This window comes from Diadema antillarum, unplaced genomic scaffold (assembly GCF_040938485.1).
Source record: "Diadema antillarum isolate AM-2024a unplaced genomic scaffold, OU_Dant_1.0 seq00000820_RagTag, whole genome shotgun sequence".
NCBI classification, from domain to species: Eukaryota; Metazoa; Echinodermata; class Echinoidea; order Diadematoida; family Diadematidae; genus Diadema; species Diadema antillarum.
The window spans coordinates 461,285-477,188 of NW_027271697.1; the positions used below are offsets into that span (position 1 = coordinate 461,285).

The 15,904-nt window shown below is 39.9% G+C and overlaps 1 pseudogene; it reads right to left on the bottom strand.

The window, feature by feature from the left end:
• Positions 1 to 268: 268 nt before the first annotated feature.
• On the bottom strand, positions 269 to 1,298 carry LOC139739839 (probable G-protein coupled receptor 21; annotated as a pseudogene).
• Positions 1,299 to 15,904: the final 14,606 nt, after the last annotated feature.

A 15,904-nucleotide genomic window follows, 5' to 3' on the forward strand; every position in this document is an offset into this window, starting at 1 on the left:
AACTAATTTATAGTTGTTCAAATACAAAAGTCTGAACATTAGCCGGAGTTCTTATTCAATCTCCTTCCTCAACCTCTCACTCTTTTCCTTGCCGTCTTCCGGTCCTTTTCACCTTTCATTCATTCTCGCATTTTTCATTTCTTTATCCCTGTGAGTAGGAGTAGAATCTCCACATCGGGTAGAGAACGAAACTCTTCGCTACACTAAATTGATAAACTCTAACTATACCACACACAACGTCTCACAGAGTATTAATTAAAAGGCATCTTCAGCTCTCTGTCACCACGGGCAAGGCAAAGGACGTTGTCCTGTTCGGTAACATCGTCCGTCCACGGGTGAACATGAGAATGACCGTCCGTCGAAATGTTGAGTTAATGAGAAGATAGATGAGCGCGTTCCAGAAACTATTGCTGATGACGAGAATGAGCAGGATGTTGCGGACAATGCAATGTATCTCTACGCCCGTAACAGCGCTGACGAAGTTAACCGACACCTGCGCACCCCACGTGACATAGAACGCGCCCGTCACGGCGAGCACCGTGCGCACGTCTTTATTGCTGCGCGGTTGCTGAACTGGTGGTAAGGCGTTCGACGTCTTCCCGTGCGCTTCCGTCTGCGCGAAAATGCGCCTTCGGTGTCTACGCGCCAATTTCACCAGCACGATGTTGCAAAACGTGGTTACTCCGGCCGAGATCACGATAAGTGCGAAATAGACGATGAGCACAGGATTGTAGGCGATTTCGACTGAGGCAAACTTCAGATCCTTAACGTTTGTCAGTATCTTGTGCAAAAGGCTCGAAGCCGAGTTGATCGTCCCAATCAGCACCCCGCCCAGAATGAGCGCGATCATCCGCCGCCGAGTGACGATGGTATGGTAGCGGAGCGGCCGGGTGATGGCCAGGTAGCGGTCGACGCTGACGCAGGCGAGAATCATAACGGATTGGTTAAACAGTGTCGAGCAGAATATGACCCCCGTGATCGAAAAAGCCCTCGTGGTTGCGATCGACAGCCCGGAGAAGCGGATGGAGTGGAAGGTGCAGCAGAAGAGACCGACGAAGAAATCGACGACGGCCACGGCCTGGAAGCACAGCCTTGTGTTTTCACTGAAGCAGTGTTGCGCGAAATTGAGAGCGAGCAGGTTGACGACGTTGGAGAAATATGGTCACCAGGCCGCAGACGACAAAGAGCAGCGAGAACGGCAGCGAGGGCGAGCACGAGTCGCCGGTACCCTCCTTTCCAACGTCCTGTTCCTGGTCGAGGAGACCACACGTGACACACGTCGGGCTTACTACGTCCATGGCAACTGAACTGACAGCTCAACCTCGACTTGGTACTTCCGTTCTAGCTGAGCAGCGTGCGAGATTCATTTCACCTGCAAAGAAGGAAACAAAGAAATCAGTATGTAACCATCATGCTATCGGGATACATGAAGAATGTGAAAAAAAACTAGGCAGTACCAGGAGTAAAGAATCCTGCTTGAATCTAAAAATATATATGCAAGCGGACCTATTGACGTTGCTCTATATTTGTATAGGAGGAGAAGGAGGTCATCATAAAGGAGAGATAAGAAAAGAAGAAAGAAAAATGTCTAGCCCCCCCCCCCCCCCCTCCCACACACACACAACATTTCTGAATGAAAGGCGTGTAGAGTTTCGATCATCATGGGCAACCGTATCTTGATTTTCGCGCATCATAGCACAGCGCCCCCTCTAGGAGACCACCTTTTTTACAATGTGTCAAAACGGGTGGTGGAAGACTCTGAGTTAGAAGAAGTAAGAGGAGGAGAAGGAGGAGGAGGAGGAGGAGAAGAGAAGAAGAAGAAGATGAAGAAGAAGAAGATGAAGAAGAAGAAGAAGAAGAAGAGAAGAAGAAGAAGAAGGAGAAGAAGAAGAAGAAGAAGAAGAAGAAGAAGAAAAGAAATAAGAAGTACTAGTAGTAGAAGGTGAAGAAGGAGGAGGAGGAATAGAGAAGAAAAAAAATAAAAGAGAGAGAGAGAGAGAGAGAGAGAGAGAGAAAGAGAGAGAGAGAGAGAGAGAGAGAGAGATAGAGAGAGAGGAGGGAGAGAACACAACAAGTCGCCAGGCCAGACAATAAAGCAATAATAACCCATAATATTTTGTCAGTCTCTCGTTTTAAGCAAGGTTGTTCCTCCGTATGAAATTGAAGACTGGGCAGGTACATAGTGGAAGCTAAGTCAAACAAGTATACTTGCTACCCCACATTAAAGACGAACATCAGTTGTCCTCTGGAGAGAGCAGTTAGTCTGGGTTTTTTTCCCTCATGAGGGAAAGTTAGCCAGAATTTCACGCCGAGTGAGTGCTTATGCATACATTATACTGGAAATGATGGTGATACGGATGCAGTGTCGTCTAAACTGCTTTGATTTGCACTGACGAGCAATTAAATTGATCTACTGTTTCCTGCATGGAGAGTGTAAATTGAAAGTGTGATGTTTTGACATCGCCTACCATTTACCGTGTAGTTGATGGTTTGTGCACAACATTGCTTGGGCGTATTTTTTCATAACTTTTAACATGATGTTATATAAAATTATGTCATATACTGAAATGCATTATAATTGTGATATGATATAATGTAATATAATATAATACAATATAATATAAGGTAATATAATATAATATAATATAATATAATATAATATAATATAATATAACATAATATAATATAATATATAATAGAATAGAATATAACATAACATAATAAGATATAACATAAGATATGATGTATTTCAATGAAATAAAGAAATGTCCTTTCTGCCCAAATCTCTTATTTCAACTGCTTCCGAAACTCAATCATTTCAGAAGTTTCGACATTGCCAATTAGGTTTAAATTGACATAACTCTCTACCCTCTCTCGCTGTCGATCAAAAGAGCAAAGGATGGAGAAAAAAAAGTCAAGATACAGACGCAAGTGTGCCGTCTAATTATCCAATCAGCTTGCGACCTCACATCAGGTTGCCATGACAGCTAATCCAATCAGCGCGGCAATTAGCTTCCAAAATAGAACTTCGTGAATAGATCTTTTGTAATGATTGTTGTAATACGTTTGTGATGATCTCTACGTTTGTCGTCACGGTCCCCAGTCTTGTCAATCTCTCATAATGGTATTCTTGAACTCGTCATGCATTATAATGATGTTAGTGACGTTCAGAAGGCTATTCTAATTTTGCTGTTTGTTTGTTCCATGTAGCAATGACTAGACAAAGGTGACAGTATTCTCTTCCGTCCTTTTCATAACAACGACCAATAATCGAATCATTATGCTCACAAAGGTCGTAGGATCGTTAAGACTTGACATGAAGTGACATTACCAACTAGAACTTTCAGTCGAACTTTTCTTAAAACACGCCAGCCAGTCTGGCCTTTTTGCGTACAGATTCTACGTGGTACCGTTTTGTATGTTTTGTTTTGTGCGCTTGTTTTTGTTTGTTTGTTTTTAGATTACAAACTCTTCATGAGGTTACCATCAAATTAGTCCAGGGATATATCGGCTGGTCAAGAATCCTGACACGCTTATCCAATCCCTTTGGCCTGGAATATCGAACATACATTTCTGAATAATCAATTCTGATTGGCTAATACCCGACTTACGTTTCATTTTCTGCCTCACGTTTGATTGCAACTTTTTTAATGCAACCAGGGCCTGCAGATTGTCTATCAGGTCTTCCGGGAGGTATCTTATTGAGTTCCCTAGCTAAGGTGGTTTTGTCCCTAGCCAATAAGGCACTTTATTCTTATTGCCTGTAGTCTTTGGACGGGACTTACCGCCGTCTGTCCCTTTAATAGTAATGATAAATTACAGTGCTTACTTTGCGCGTAAAATTGATTAGTGCATAAGTACAAATGTCCCTATGCGCTCAAAAAATGGGAAGATTATACATACAATTTCAACTACAATGATGGTACCGAGCTTCATGTTTGTTTACTTTTGAATAAAGTGAAATGCTTTCTTCGCACATTCTATATCTAGTTGCACTAGTATCTTTTTTTTTTGTAATAAAAAAAAAAGAAAGAAATACACTTGTACCCATTATTAACCAGAAAAAGGAGTCTTCAATGTCCCAATCATCGGATGTAAGGGAAACTCCTCGTCATTTCCCACACGGGAGTTTGCCTCTCTTGGCAATGGCAGACCGCGCAAAAGACTAAAGTGTGCTAGCGTGGAGAGATGTCCTGGTATAAAACCATGGGAAAAACAGTTAAAGGGGGATTCCATACAGTTTATATGATTTCACATCATGTACTATACATAAATCGATTAAAAAAATCCATTTACATAATTGTGGAATTTTTGTGGTCCTTAAACAGTTAAACCATAACACCAATAAAGCAAAATACACTATTAAATAATAGGATGATGACAATAAAAACAATAAAAGGATGATGACATTGGGAGCCGTAACAATGTCATCCCAATAGAATACCATGCAATACTGATTCCTATAATTCGAGGAGGTCTTTTCATGTTTTTCTACCTTATTTTTTCTCCCAGGGTGGGAGAATAAAAATCTTGGGCAGACAACGGAAAATCGTAAGTTTGTTAATCTGCGTTCAGATTTACATTTTCCATCGTTCTTTTTCATGGCTTTGAAAAAGATAAAGCGGAAGAGAGGGGAAAGGGGGTAACTGACTAAGTACCTCCCACCCCCTTTCCTATAACCGATGAAGTTAATCTAGAAATTATAGAAACAGTTGGTAAGGGATAATTTAGAGACCACGTTCACATAAACTAAAACAACAACAACAACCTGACAATAACAACAACAACTCAAATCTAATAAACCTGAACCAAATTATCCCTTCGAGTTACCCCTATGATCATTTACAAGGATTTTGAACGTTGGATACGGCATCATTGGTATTGCTTTGATATGAAATGTTGATGCGGAAATGGGGTCATATAATGACTGCGAATCGGTGGAATAGATGATATGACGATGTACAGTATCCTCTCCTCTCAATCGGGCACAGCTTAATCGGGTACTCCGCTTGACCGGGTAAAAAATGTTCTGCCAGACACTATACCCAACTATTCGGAGAGTACTGTACTGCTAATGGGTAGACCATTACCCCACAGAGTGCATAGATGAATTAGAAAAGAATAATGTGCATAATGTATGGCAATACATTGTATGGGACAGGCAGTAAAGGGCTGTACCGGCAGAGCCTATCACTATTGTTGTTCATAGCGATTTAATGAATCATGTCGTCCAGTAAATGAATGCATCCTCTACATGGGGACACGAAGGGGAAATAAAGTTGACAGGATAATTATTTTTACATTGACACCTTACATCACAGCTTGTATTGTGGAAAGAAGGGGGGAGTGATTCCATTATCCGCCATATAGGACATTATTGTATTCATTATTCTGTCAGCATATAATCTAAAGCAACATGTAAATGAGCCAACCCACATCCGAGGACACACTCTAGACTTGCTTATCACCCGTTCAGATGATGCAGCAACAATCTCTGATGTTTCTGTCAATCATGGTATATCTGATCATATGGCAATCATGTGCAATCTGAACATTCCAAAGTGTGCTGCCAAAAGACAACTCATCATGTCTCGGAACATTAAGGCGATAGACCATAACAAAATCTGCAGTGATCCAATAGTTCTCTTGCTGGATGAAAAGTGTACTGCTGCTGGAAGCACCGAGGAAGCTGTTACTGCATATAACTCCACCCTTTCTGCCATCCTGGATAATTATGCTCCAGTAAAACGTCGCTCTGTAGTAGTTCGCCCCATGACTCAATGGTACAGTGACAAAATACGACAAGAAAAGTTAGTTCGAAGGCAGTTCGAGAGGAAATGGAGATCATCTAAACTTGAGATCCATAGACAACTGTATTGCCAGCAACGACAGCGGGTTCAGGCCTCCATCCGTGCAGCTAAAGTAGCATATCATTCAAAGAGAATTGAAGACTGTGGGAAAGACTCTAGACAGTTATTTAAAGTTGCAAATGAACTTCTGCACAGAAAGAAAATGTCCTCTCTTCCTCAGCATGAATCAAACAAAGATTTGTCTGATCAATTCAGCAAATACTTCGTCAGTAAAATCATGGACATTCGTTCATCTCTTCCTGTTGTCCATATGACTGACTTCACTGTGAAGACCTCTGCATGCCTGTAATATCTTTCTCCCACATCTATTAATGAGATATCTCAAATCATACAGAAATCACCATGTACGTCTTGCGAGCTGGACCCAATGCCTTCCACTCTTCTGAAGAAATGTTTGCCTGCATTTGCTCCCTGCATTGCCAAAATAGTTAATCAGAGCTTTTTAACTGGCATCATCCCACCTGCCCTGAAGACAGCTTTGATTCGTCCAACCCTTAAGAAGCCCAGTTTAGACCCTGAAATCCTGATGAACTATCGTCCTATGTCCAACTTACCTTACCTCAGTAAGATAATGGAACGTGTTGCTTTCTCACGGCTTCTTGGGCATCTACAAGACAACAATCTCTTGGATTGCTTCCAGTCAGCGTATAGGCCTCATCATAGCGTTGAAACGCTTCCTGCAAACCTTAGTGATCATATTTTGAAGCAGATGGATAGTGGAAACATCACAGCGCTTGTCCTCCTTGATATGTCTGCCGCCTTCAACACTGTCGATCACCGAATCCTCATTCAACGACTAAGATCTGTCGGGGTCTCTGGTACTGCATTGCGCTGGTTCACCTCCTATCTATCTGGCCGTCTCCAGTACGTCAAGATTGATGACGCAGCGTCAAAACCTGTAGCCACCGAGTTTGGAGTTCCACAAGGATCGGTTGGCGGCCCACTCCTCTTCTCACTCTATCTTCAGCCCATTAGTCAGATCATTCGGAAGCACAATGTTCATTATCACTGCTATGCTGATGATATTCAGTTGTTTGTTTCCTGCCCGCTATCTGAAACTGTAGCAGCAACAGTGTTAAAACAACTTGAAATCTGTGTTGATGAAATCAAAGGCTGGATGAGCAAAAATCAGCTAAAGTTGAACGTCAATAAAACAGAGTTTTTGGTACTTGGGTCAAGACAAATGCTGACAAAGGCTAACATGAAGAAATGTCAATTGAGAATTGGTAACAGTGTCATTAACTCTTCTGAAAAGGCACGCAATCTTGGTGTTGTTTTTGATAGTACCATGTCCTTCAAATATCATGTTGCGCATGTATCACAATCTGTAAGATTCCAGTTGCGTAATCTTGGTTTTATTCGGAAATATCTCACTAAAACAGCAGCGGAACAGCTTGTACATGCTCTTATTTCCTCTCGTATAGATTATTGTAACTCTTTGTTTTTCGGCATGTCACAACAACAAATCAACGCTCTACAACGTCTTCAAAACTCTGCCGCAAGATTACTGACCTATAGTAGGAAAACTGCTCACATTACGCCAGTGTTACGTTCTCTCCATTGGCTTCCTGTTGAAAAGCGAATTATTTTCAAAATTGCTCTTCTTGTGTATCATGTGGTTCACTCAACTGCACCCGAGTATCTCCAGAATTCTTTATATTGTTATAACCCTCCTCGCAGACTTCGATCATCTACTTCCTTTTTATTTCAGATACCTAAGGTTAAGCATTCATGGGGAACTAGTTCTTTCTCCCACATTGGACCAAAAGTTTGGAAAGATATCCCTGTCACTGTTCGCCAGTCATCCTCTGTGGAATCATTTAAAACATCCCTAAAAACATATCTGTTTAATATGTTGTAGGAAACAAAACAAAAAAGTGAAGATGTCACATAATTCATTTTTTTTCTTCTTCGTCTTCTTCTTCTTCTTCTTCTCTCTTTTCTTTCTTCTTTCTTCTCCTAACCTTAAGACTAAAAGCGCCATGAGCATCTTTTGATGGACTGTTGCGCTATAAAAGTATACATTATTATTATTATTATTATTATTATTATTATTATTATTATTATTATTATTATTATGTCAAGGTATCAAAGTGCTATAGTGCGATGTTTTCTCTCCTCACCTCATCACATCGCTCCTCTGCTTCAGAACGTATGACATTAGCGGGGTGAACGTCACGAGTTCGACACCCACGAATCATACAGCCCACGAGTCACACAGCCCACGAGTCATACAGCCCACGAGTTCGACACTCTAAAGCAAACAAGGCCCATTAACGAGACCGACACAATGAAACCCCGTGGTGGGCATTGGTGGGCAGGGGTAGCGGGCAAGAGGAACAAGGCAATCGGACACGGATGCTAAACGAGATATGAATCTTACTCCGTCCAACTACTGATGATTGTACTTGTCTATAATATTGTATGAAATATGCGACATTATTTGGGAGTTATCGGCAATTGAGGCGATTAATCGTTATCGCAGATTTTGATCGACCGGAACTGGGCATCGCAGATCATACACAATCGATGTCCTGTCTGGTTGGTGGGTGGCAAATCGTATTGAACATACAATGTATCGATATTTGCGCATCGATGGTTTAGTGGATTCGGGCAAGGACTATCTGATGTTTTCTGAACATATGGGCTTCGTATGATCATTCTTACGCAAACAAGAGCCAATTCATAAAAAAAAAACTGCCAAAGCGATTTCACTCTTGACTACTCAGTTACCGTACTCGTTTCCAATTCCTACGATAGGACATTTTGATATGTAATAATTAAATTAGCAAACGGAACTGTTGATTATCGTCCCCTTTTTGTAAATTGATTCGACTTATGTTCCAACCCTGTGACGTTTGGAAATGTTGTCGATCATGAGAAGCTCTTGATGGATTAATTGTTATTTCATGGCAGGGAACTAAAATGTCCTTGTTCCTGATAATGTGTCATGGCATTTAGGATACTTTCCATGGCATAGGACAATTTTCATGTCTTACCATGCTGTTCTGAACGTAGTCATTGAAATATCTCGCTCCACCCCTCCCTCCACACACACAATGATAGAATGAAAAAAAATAGCAGTGTTTTACTAAAGGATACTTATATCCTTTCATAGAAACTGAGATTATACAGATCGTGTAAGAGGTTGAACAAGTGATGATGCGTAATCCTAAAGTTACGTCTACAAGTTTTCACGTTGACGACTGATAAACCACGAACGAAAGTGCTGCCCTTAATCGTCATAATCACGGAGTGTGTTCTTGCTTTCATTTTTTTTTTTTTTTTTTGGGGGGGGGGGGGTGTTTTGTTTTGCTCATCTTACAGGCGAGGGAACAACAGATGACACTTTCTATAGATAACATATACATGTACATACACATGCATAATTTGGGAGGAGGCGTCATGATGTCCGCTGTGTAATTTGTAGATTTCTACTTTTTTTTTTTGCATTTTTTTTTTTTTTTGGGGGGGGGGGAATCCTTGGTCCAAGTTGAAACAAAGCATTACCTGACAACATTATGGAGGGTTACGTTAAACATTATATTCATAAAATCAGGAAGGGGTGTAGTTTAAACGAGACGAGAAATGCTTGCAACCCTTTATATTGACATTAAAGGGGCATTCCAGACGATTTTCATAATTTCACATCGTGCAGTACATAAATCGACAGCTCCATGTGTAGATTCGTGGAATTTATTGTGGTCCTTGAGGAGAGAAACCAATAAACTGAAAATCTTCAACATATTACACAGAACAGTGTTGATGACATATTATAGATCCTCACATATTTCAGAAATGTTGCAGTCTAATTCAAATACAGTAACGCTTGCTCAACTAGTTCACATGTGAAGAATCTATGCATGCCTTCTTCTTTTGTTCTGCTTCCTTGAGCCGCCAACTCATGCATTCTTATGGTGAGGCTGCCATGTCATCATCCTTGTTCACTGCAATTTGTTATAAATTTTGAAAACATTCTCATTCTTCATCCCAATCACTATAAAGCCTGACACTCTGTTCTCAGTTTAACTAATTTTAGTTGTTCAAATGTAAAAGTCTGAAAATCATCTGAATGTTCCCTTTAAGGACTGATTTTGCATGAGATACAGCTAGTTGTACATGTAGCTGACTTGCTCAAGAGGCGCAGAACATTACAGAGGGTTGGGCCATCAACTAACCCTTTGTGTTCCATATTTATTTTATGTCCATAGGTTTTGTATGAAATTTGTGCATATTTGACTCAATCGCACCGAAAGGGTTAACCCGTTGAGGATCACTGCATTGAAACATCACGGACAATGTAACACAAAACAGCTCGCCAGTGGAAATTACGGAATGTTTGAACAGCTATCATGATTCACTTCATCTGTATGAGGATGAATTAATGTACCAGGACAATGCATTCAGTGCACATTGATCAAAGTCATACCGACTGTGCTTCCCTTTGAAACTCACCGGAGATGGTTAAGGGAGAAAAACCCGTGACATTCCGTTAAAAAGAAGAAGAAGAAGAAGAAGAAAAAAAAAGGTTATTTGCATGTCGCAAATAAAAGCGACCCGAAAAGGGGAGAGAAGAGAGAGAGAGAGAGAGAGAGAGAGAGAGAGAAACAGCTCGTGTTCTTAGATTCATGAGAGAGACGGATGGACCGTAATCGCATGACAAAGTTCTGCTCTTTATTTTAAATGTCGCACGCTTGAAAAAGTCTCGATTAAAAAGCTCGCTTCTCCTTTCGGATTAAATCATAATGCTGAAAGCGCGCAATTCTTACAATAGTGATCTGTTCCTTCATACGAACAGGAGATTTATTAAAGGGGAAACACTTTGTTGTTGTTTTTGCGAACAAAAGCAAAGCAAGAGCCATCCTGAAATATTTTTGTCCCATTTTTACCATTAAAAAAAAAATCAGTATAAGGACATAGTTCCAAAAAAATTGCTCATTAGGCGCCATATTGTTCTTGACCTTTTGCCAGTTATTAACAGCTATATATATAAAGAGAAATACTTATTTTGTGATTTGCAACAGATTTTTGTAATGTGCATTTTTTCACTTTCACTGAGCGAGCAGAAAATTGCTTTCCTGTTGCGAAAGCTTTCTTTTTGAAGGCAAAACACAGCTTGAGTTCATCTTTGCTTTTTATCTATGCGAAAGACACACACACACACACACGCCGATATGCACCCACAAACGGCGCGCGCGTGCACACAAACACACATACACACTCGCACATCTCGGTGAACGCTGAAAAGCTGCAAGCAAATCAGATTTGTGAAAAGAATGATTAGACTATAAGAATAGAGAAAAAAATCCAATAACTACAAATTGCCATTGTCAAGCTTTTCGGCAAACATTAATAATTGCACGAACACATTTGTTCGAGTGTACATACGAATGAAATTTAGCTAAAGTAGTCTTGAGCAGAGGCAATTGGGATAATGCTTTCGACGTGAATTAGCTAATGGGGCAGAAACTGGATAGAGAATTGTGATAAAGCACTACCTTCATAACTTATAAGATGTGTTAAGAATGGGTTAGGAGCATAATCAATTTTGGTTGATAATGTAGGACATATCGCTAATTCCCACAAGTTTGGTAAAATATTCAAAAGTTGTAAGCAAATCACACACTGCAAGCAGAAGAGTCTAGAATATATAATAAAATGAATAGAAATAACCACCTTCTCGTCAATCTATGCGTAAACATCATTTTACCTAGTTAAGATATATTGATTATGAATGAAAATTAGCATCAATAATCTTGAATAAGCGCATTGGTTATTTTCGCCGAGATGCTGAACTAATGGCCGAGCAAATAGACAGAGCATTGTTGCACACAGCTCGCATAATCTATTTTCAGTTAAATATGTCATGTCATGTTCTCGCCATACGCGGTTGCTAGACAAAGCAAATATTCCAAGTCATAAGCATTATAAATAGACACACGCACACACATACACACACATACACACACACACACACGCACACACATACACACACACACACACACACACACACATATATGTACAGATAAGTGCAAACTCACGAATCATTTATCATGCTTATAACCTGTTAATGACGAGTATACGGGGGACACTTAAAACTTATCATTATTATTATTTTTTTTTTTACATTGGACGATAAATTCCGTAACATCAGCACTGCGGTATTCATGGTGTACCATCAAGAGTGCTCGCGTCACAATGTGCATGTACACGGATAACAATTCGTAAGATGAGATCAAGAAAACTACGAGTCAATTAAACTGAATTCGACTGTCGGATTGAATCCATGAAGATGAGATTATAGAAGCAATATCCTCTGCGTGAGCAGTTGACTATAAAGAAGATAGAAAATGTGTTATTGATCGTTTGATTTGCTTTAATTGATCACTATAGGTTAGAAAAGATCAGCGGTATTCTATAAACGCATCGTTTTCCTGTCAAAAAGACAAGTTTTAACCATAAGTGGGAAACGGAGAAAAGATATGTCTGTTATTTCAATTTAGTGTATGAAAGTATGAAACAATGATGCTGAGTATAAGATGACGCAAAACAATATTCTGAAATTTCTCTACGTGCCGTGTCTACCATGTTGGCAAGTTATGAGCTATTCTCTCGCCTTCTTTCATATTTCTCCCCCTTCCCCACCCCTCCCTCTCTGTTCTCCGTTTTCCCCGTCTTCTCTCGCTCTCTGCTGCTAGTATATCATTGAGTGCATTCCTGCCTTGATGTCGAGCAGTCATTGTTTGTAGGCACGTAAAAGAAGCAAACATTTAGAACCCGCTCCCTGTCGAATGCTTGCTTGAGCACTGGAAAACCTGACCTAACCAACAAGCGTTATTGCACTATCGATTGCAGACGATGATTTTTTCCCTTCTTTTTATCGCGCCTTTTTTTAACGCGTACAAAAAGAAAGAAAGAAAAAAGGGGGAAAAAGAATATCAAATAAAATACATGTCTTTTATCGTCCAAGGTTCGATCGCCTTACGAGAACATGCACAGTTATGACCACGGACATTTGCAATAGGCGGAAGCTTCTGCTTCTAAATATAGCCTATATGCTGTAATGTGGTATGATTCAACTCGTGAAAGTATTCCTTGGGCTGCAACAGCATTTGAATGCTTCGTCGACGCATTTCAATAAAGTGCTTAATAGTCGTGAGCAAATACGACAATCACGAACACGCCATATCCGCTCTCTCTCTCTCTCTTCTAATGCAATTTGACAGGAGTGGAAAGGGGTGGGGTAATAATATTATCACGTTTTACGCCATTTGCCGGGCAGTGGTTTAGTGCTTGTGAAATTCATGGTGTGTGCCCAGCTAATGTAGCATGTGTTTTATCTTAATGTTGAATAATATATTATTCATGTGTATTTGTGTGAGTGCGCACAAAAAACATGGAAACTCACATTCATTAGATTTATAGTGTTATAAATATTTTCTTATGTAAAATCAATGTTACACTGCACCGTTTGTCAGCCGTATAGCTACACTCATTGATCATCCATTGCTTCTGATTCAGTAGGCAAAGAGAGCTATTTGGCCAAACATTCCCTGACATTTATTTATCTATTTATTTATTTATGTATATATTTATTTATTTATTTATTCATTTATTTATTATTATTATTTTTATTTTTATTTTTACTTGGAAACACAAGAAAATTCGATTCGGATTTGGTACGAACTTAATTGGTCCCTCGATGCAATAGAAAGCACTTCTAGATATTTTCCCTGCTCGTGGCGTTACCATGCCTAATCCTCTCAGAAATGAATGTTTGAGCGAAAGTTGTGCCCATCATTAAAGAGTAATGTAATTTCATTCATCCCAGAAACATTTTTTTTTTTCGAATTCAATGAGATTTCCAACCCTTCTCATGATTCTTCTGTAGCGTTGTTCGTGAACTCCAAACAATAATTCCACGCTGAGAACTACGATAAACAGATTCTTCTTACGCTTTACGTTGTCACTCTAAATGGTAACATATCAAATTCAAGTTACCGTTGAATTCATCGCAAGATGAACACAACCACGTTTCAGCCATATTTGCATCATCCACCATTGAAAATATCCAAATATCATTTTGTGGGGTGCTCCCAATCAACTCAAACTTAACAACTGTGTGATGAACACTTTGAACATGGCAAATGTTCAAACGACACGATTTTGTTCATTTGATTGTATTCTGAAATTCCTAAAGAGATTACTGTAGAAGTGGACATTATCGTTTACATAAAATACAGCATCAGTGACGAGCCACACTGAAGATGGACCCCACTGAAACATTAAACATCCTGGAGCAAGAAATACATAGTTTGAGCAAAGAATGTGAGATAGCGACAATCAAAGTAAAATTTTCAGCGTATAAAGGGAAGTGGCATTTGAAGAGTTTCATGAAGTAAAAATGCGTTAATAATGATGATCATAGGTTATCTTAATCAAATAGCGGGTGCACTCGATGATTCATGATAATAGAGTATAGGCCCTAATTGTAAACACCATAAGAATCACCAGGCTACCTAATGTCCACCATAATTATAGTGGCATACATGAAAGTTAAGGTACACAATCATATCAAGACACAAGAATACCGAAAACAAGAATTATTTCATACTTCATTTCTCACCCGTCACAGCCTTGCATTACAACACGACCATACATCCCCCGCCACAGCATTCTAATTGCAGAATGGGAGAGGCATTTCTGACCCAAATTCCCTATGAGGCCTCTAGCCCAGTCAAACCATGCTTGTTCTGACGGTCTCCTGCTCACTTGTTTAATCAAAATATGTAACTACCTTTTTACGATTTCTGCAACCATAAATGTTTCTTATGTTTCTTTCTAATCTAGTTGTGTTTGAATCATATTCTTTGCAACAATACATTCTATTTTTCGTTGTTGAGAAAAGCTAAATAAATGCAAACAAACAAACAACCAAAAACAAACAAACAAGCAAACAAACAAACAAACTATGCTGTCCCCATATCTCACATGATTTCACATTACTCAAATACAATAGGACTTACCTCAGTAGTTAGATGAGAGCTGTTCATGCAATTCTCCGATGGAATTAGTCGTATTATCTGATTTCCGAATGAGCGCATTTTCACTCGTTTCTTGAGCATGTAAGAGAGTTGCATTTCACAAACTGCGGTTCAGTGCGGTTTACACATTATGCACAGTACTTCCCGCGTGCAGTGTGTCATAGAATCTGATAATTAAATCTTTGTTTTCCTTCTTTTCTGACGAGATAATTTTATATATTTTAGAGATAATTCTATATACTTTATGAGCACGGATTTATCTTCGTGCTTGAGACCTTTGGTCTTTGCGAAAGTCTTTTTGAAATAGAAAGCAGGCAGTATTCCAATTATTCGGAGTGAGATGGCAGCTTAAAGCAGTGAAGAAGAAATCCGATCTCTGGTGGCAACTCAATGATGTGGATTTATCTTTAAATGGAACGGATACGATGAGTTAAGTGTCTGTCGGCATCTGTGCTTTTGACGCCGTATAGCGGTTAATCCTATTTATATCACGAGTGTCAAATTAAAATTGCATTGACACAGTGTATACAAATGGGTTGCTAATGGCAGAATTCAATCGAGTGTCCAGCAGGCAGACGATCATGACTGACAGGCGAGAAGAGGATTTTCCCGCGCTTGGGTGGATGGCGCCTCCGGTGATGGTGTGTTGACTTTTTTAACCCATGCCTTTGCCCTCCACACAGCGTGCTTGGCAACCTTTGGCGCGATGACGATGGTGGGCGAAGGTGAAGCAGGACTGCTTCAAGTACACACACACACACACACACACACACACGCACACACACACACATTCACACACACTCGTACACGCTGGCACACAGACACGTATGTATAAATACACACACATGAACCGCTAATCGATAGGGAAAAAGCAAACACACACATCCCACACTCCCACCTCACACACACCTCGGTACAAAAAGAAAGAATGATTGCCATCTGTTTTCTGGTATTCCGATGATAAGTCATTAGCCGGGTTCACACGTACAC